The following is a 6,000-nucleotide window of genomic DNA, read 5'->3' as shown; positions in this document are numbered from 1 at the left end:
TCGTACCATATTTGGATATATTGGCCATACAGGCCCGTAACATGAGCATTTATTACCCAATTTCGCTGAAATTTGGTACAGTGAGTTGCAGTAGAAACCCTCACACCTTCTTCCCGATTATGGTGCAGATCGAACCATATTTGGATATAGATGCCATATGGACAAATCTGCCAATTTACTGTTTTGAACAAATATGTGGCCCATTATTACCCGATTTCGTTGAAATTCGGAATTGTTCGTTGTTGCTCGGCATCTGAGTCGTGTTTGGTTCAGATCGGAGAAGATTTCGATATGTATATGTAGCTGCGATGGATTCTTCCATGGTTACACTAGCGTTCAGCATCATAGGTGGACCTTTGCGTCACGGAACGGTCCACTTCTGAATAAATCTAACCAATTTTTTGATGGCACAACGGTAGATATACGTTAGAGGCATTCTAATCTGGCAAGATTTTAAATTCTTAAACGAAAATTTGGATATTATTAAATCAATCTTAAGTCGTTTTGCATTTATACCACTTCTAGATTTAAGGCTATGTCTTACTACATTTCTAAAACTCTTACCAATGTGAAAATCTAAAAATCATTACCAATCAATCATCACTTTTTACTTACCGCTTGACCGAGACGCCTCCGTTGAAACAGCGTAAAGCGAACAGACCAAAAACAGTAACAGCAGCAGCAGCGGCGAACATCGACCGATATTCTGCATTTCTACGGTGACAGCTTGAACGGCCTTAAATGAAGAACGCCAAGGCGTTCAATCCAATGCAATGCAGTGTGGCGGTAACGCTGGCCACTTATTAAGGCCAATGGAAAATGGGATTAATATGGCGAATAACTACGTTACGATATAATGACACAAATAGCAGCACGTCGTTTCTCGACTTAAAGGCTGCGGCAGAAGAAAATTGAAGACTGAAGCTGCAGCAGCAATGATGAATGAACTGTTAATCTGGCCGATGATGTTGTTGTTGATGATGAAGATGATGAGTTGTGTCTCGAAATTTGGTTATAAGACACTTTTGGTTTTATAGCATTTTCTTTGCGTATGGATAAAGAGACTCCACAACCGAATTCTCGTCAATCTTTAATGTACTTTAGGCCTCTCAGTGGCTATCCGCGGCCGGCTTGGTCCATTGATTTATGTGCAGCATGGCAGCATTGGAAACTAATCAAAGAGTGGAAGAAAAAAAATTTATTTTCCTTTTACTTTGGTTGGTTTGTTTTTTATCTTTTTGTAATTTTTTGTTTTATTGCATTTTGTAAAAGTGCAGCAGCAATTTTTTGTTTTTTTTTTTTAATTTTATTTATGTGGGAAATTTGCACACTTTGTTTTGTTGGCCAAGAAAGGCACAACAATAATGTTAACTACATCACTTTCACTTGTAAGCTCAGCATTAACTAAAGCAAATTGCCTGTGTGTGTCTGATATGACCAGATAGGGTTCCCAGATAATTTTCGGCTACAATTAGGTTGCTCTTTAAGGCCTTAACCTTTCGGAGGAAATAAGAAAGAGAGAGGCGGGCTATTACAATGGCCTAGAGAGAGAGTTAGACTAAATATGGGCCACACAAAAACTTGGCCAATGGAACATTGATGCTGCTTGTTATTTTATAACATTTGAAAAAGATTGGCGTGAACCATACTTGGTATGGATGATGGAAGTTAAAACAAAAGATTATGTGCAGAACTGAAGGAAAATCGGATGGAAATTGCTTCAAAGCATAAAACCACTTTTTATAAGATTAAAAGCCTACATGGAAAGATCAGTCCATATGAAAGTTATTTCTAAATATTGTTTAATCCATACTATATTTGGATCGAACACCTGAGTACAACTCACTATTACAAATTTCAGCGAAATCGGGTAATAAATGAATTTCATATCCTGGAAAATATCAAAGAAGGGAAGAAAGCTTTTGCTACTTTGCAGTATGATGCTAGTTGACACTCTCTCAGAACTTATCAATACCAATCGAGGTTTCAGACAAGGCGACATGTAATCAGTAACATCTTAAATATCCTGCAGGAGAAGATTATATGAGATGCAGATGTGAATAGGTATAGCACACTACTCAAAATGACTGCTCGCTGACGCCAACAACATCGATATTAAGGACCAGTCATTGAGAGCAGTAACTGCCACCATTGACAGAATGGAAAAAAAGTCTGTTAAAATGGGTTTCGAAATGCCCCGTGAACCTAGGCTAACTAAAAAGGCTGAGGACAAGTGAAAACGTGTTAAATTCGGTTGGGCCGAATCTTATATACCCTCCACCATGGAACGTATTTGTCAAGTTATTGGAATGACTTTTTTAATATTTCTTATGAGCTACATCAAGTTATTAACCGATATGGCTGTTAGAAGTCATAGAAAAATACCATCTCCAAAACTTCAGGTAAATCGAGTAAACATTTCGACCTCCAATGGCTCAGAGTGTCAAATTTTCAATTTCATTTTATAAGGCAGCTTTATCAGGTTATCAACTTATTTAAACCATATTTGACACAGTTATTGGAAGGCATATCAAAACGACATATAAAAGTTTTAACTGAATCGGGTAAGAATTACGCCCGTAACAAGCTCAAGAAGTCTAATCGTGAGATCGGTTTATATGGCAGCTATATTAGGTTGTCAACCGATTTAAACCATACTTGGCACAGTTGTTGGAAGTGATACCGAAACGCCACGCCAAATCGGGGGAGAATTGCGCCCTCTAAAAGTTAAAACCCGATATCGGTTTATGTGGAAGCTATATCAAAATATGGACCAATTTGACCCATTTGCAATGCCAACCGACCTACACTAATATGAAGTATTTGTGTAATATTTCAAGCGCCTAGCTTTACTCCTACGAAATTAAGCGTACAGACGGACGGACATGGCTATATAGACTTAAAATGTCATGACGATCAACAATATATAACCATATGGGGTCTTAGACGCATATTTCGAGGTATTACAAATGGAATGACGAAATTAGTATATGGTGGAGAGTATAACAACTCGGAACAACCTTAACAGAACGAAGGAGACCCGAATTGAAATAAAACGAAGAATAACGAAGGCTAATTGATTCAAATTTTTATTAAGTAGGTATTCCAAGAACGAAAATTACATTACACAAGACCCTGTCTACCCATATTTTCATATGTACTCGCGAAACGAGGTAGTACTTGGAATGTTTGAGAGAAGAATTGCTTGTAAAAATTCATTCGAAAACAATTAGAAATTTGCTAAGTTCGGCCAGGCCGAATCCACTGCATTTAATTCTGATTGTTATTAAATCTTCTAAAGCCTGAAAAAGTTAAATCGGGAAACCGATTTTTATGAGGTCGACATTTAAATGATGGTTACAGGGCGTAATGTACTCTACGTACCAAATTTTAATATATTCACAAAAAAAAATGAGACTCAACAACTCAAATCAAGGTGTTGGACGGTATAAACCAGAGATGGCCACCAACACACAACCAGACATAAATTCCAATGCCCGCGAGCATTGGGACACATACAATGTAAGCAACTTTGGCCAACGTACGTTCGGATGGATTCGAAAAAACTAGTAAAAATGTACCATTTTAGAACGGATAGAGATAACTGGGGTGTTATCGAGATCATGTGTAAAATTCCAAGGTGGTCCGATTTTCAAAATTCTGGATAGTGCTCAAAAATTCCTACAAAAAGGAATTATCTCCACTGTTTTCGGGGATAATCTACTTTTAGTTTTTTTTTGAAATTATGGCAATTTTTTTGCAATTTTTTAAGGCATTTGTAGTTCAATTTTCATTTTGATTGATTTGACAACATTTACAATGACTTTGCTGCATTATGCGCCAACATCCGACATTTCAGTTAAAAGTTATACAGTTTTGAAAATCAGAGGCTGCGCCCTCTAGAGTATACCCCCATCTTATGGTGGAGGATATAAAAACACCTCGAAACAAATGGAAAAGTGTTGCAGAAGATCCGGGCGATTAGAAAATTACTTACGATGGCAAATGCATGAAACAATCTGTAACACTTACTTAGTAAGTATGTATATTTGGGCCATAGTTTGTTTGGATGTTTGAAGATATAATAGAAGTTGTCGTGAGCCAAATGTAAGATTTGCAACTTCTACTTATTGAGTCAATTCGCAAAACCTATTTATCTGGGAGCTATATTACGTTGTATACTGATTTCAACCATAAGTTTTCATGGATACTAGAAGTCGTAACAGCCGTGCGAAATTTCAACCCAATCGGTTAAGTTACAGACATTGAAATTCCCTAGGACGGTTAATATATTAAGCTAGAATGAGATTCTGTTTCCTCGAGTTTCTTTGTTTACCCTACACCATCACTGTTCACTGTTCTACAGGGTATTATAACTTTGTGCATTTGTTTGCAATGCTAAGAAGGAGAAGAAATAGATCCATTGATAAGTAAACCGATCTGCTTAGAATCCTGATTCGATTTAGCTATGTCTGTCCATGTATCATTGTGATCAAGGTACAGGTCGCATTTGTTGTCCGACTGTCATGAAATTTTGCGCAAGTCTCTTTTTTGGTCCAAGGACAAAAGCTATTGATTTTGCGAAAAATCGGTTCAGATTTAGATATAGCTCCCATATATATTTCATCCAATATGCCCTTTTAAGCCTGTAGAAGCCACAGTTTTGGTCCGATCTTTACAAAATATGACATAATATGTTTTTTTTTTTTGACGTCCGCTTATGTGTGCAAAATTTCGACCAAATCTAACCAGACTTAAATATAGCTCCCATACATATCTTTCATTCGATATGGTCTTTAAAGGTCCGATCTATACAAAATTTCGCGTTAGATGTTTTATTCGACGTCATCATGTGTGTACCAAATTTCGTCAAAATCGGACCAGATTTAGATATAGCTCCCATATATCTTTCATCCGATATGGACTTATAAGGCTGAGAAGCCACAATTTTGGTCCGATCTATACAAAATATTGCGAGACGTGTTTTATTCGAAGTCCTCATGCGTGTACCAAATTTCGTCAGAATCGGACCAGATTTAGATATAGCTCTTTCATCCGATATGGCCTTTTAAGCTTGTAGAGCCACAGTTTTGGTCCGATCTGTACAAAATTTAGCACTAAACATTTTATTTAACGTCCCAATACGTGTGCAAAATTTCATAAAAGTCGGTTCATGTTTAGATATAGCTCGACATAAATCTTTCATCCGATATGAACCTTTAAGGCTGTAGTAGTCACAATTTAGGTTCTTTCGTAAGAAAATCTTTCAAAGTTCTATTTAATATTTGAATAGGTATGCAAAATTAAAGTCTGAATTAATTTCAACATAGGTCGACGCATTGAAAGAAGAGCGTTTTCTCGGTGGTGTAGGGTATTATATAGTAGGCCCCGCCCGACTTCTGCCTTTCCTTACTGGTTTTTTTAGGTTTGTTAGTTATGGAATTACCCACGTTTACATAGCCTTCAAACTAATGCCAACATAAATATGGTTCCCAGGCCAATCTACAGGCTTACAAATCTTGTTAATAGCCACACCTCATATGGTCTGCATTGACACACACAAATTTTTTAATCATGAGTATTTAAAATTTTTTCCCGGATGTCTTACTTTTTATTTCGTTTCCCTTTCAATTTAAATTTTTTTTAGTTTTTTTTAATGAACCAATTGTATTTTTTCTCTTATTTCTCCTTATTTCTTTCCACATTTGCGTTTTAATTAATTATTTTAATTTATACATATCATGGTGACAGTTTCAATTATTATGAGATTTTTCTTTTCCATTTTGTAATCAATATTTTAATGATGTTGCAGTAAACACATAATAGGTACATACATAGTTTCACTGTTAATGATTTGCATCCTTCCGTTTTCATTTATCATCAATTATACCAACCAATCACTTATTCATTACTTTAAAAATTTTTCTTTGATTTAATATATTTTTTATCATAACAAACACCATCATTAACACTCACTTTCTTGATTGTTTTTTGTTTGCT

At 36.0% G+C, this 6,000-nt stretch overlaps 1 long non-coding RNA gene across 1 annotated transcript in view; it reads right to left on the bottom strand.

Annotated features, from left to right (window-relative positions):
- Nucleotides 1–617: 617 nt before the first annotated feature.
- LOC131997175 (uncharacterized) overlaps nucleotides 618–6,000 on the bottom strand; it is a 49,866-nt gene continuing 44,483 nt past the window's right edge. The window contains exon 3 of the long non-coding RNA XR_009398099.1: nucleotides 618–1,171. This is a non-coding gene — a long non-coding RNA (uncharacterized LOC131997175). The remainder of the gene's footprint in view (nucleotides 1,172–6,000) is intronic.

This window comes from Stomoxys calcitrans, chromosome 4 (genome assembly GCF_963082655.1).
Source record: "Stomoxys calcitrans chromosome 4, idStoCalc2.1, whole genome shotgun sequence".
Taxonomy (NCBI): domain Eukaryota; kingdom Metazoa; phylum Arthropoda; class Insecta; order Diptera; family Muscidae; genus Stomoxys; species Stomoxys calcitrans.
Note: the sequence above shows the minus strand (reverse complement) of the source record. Positions and strands in the feature narration are given on the sequence as shown.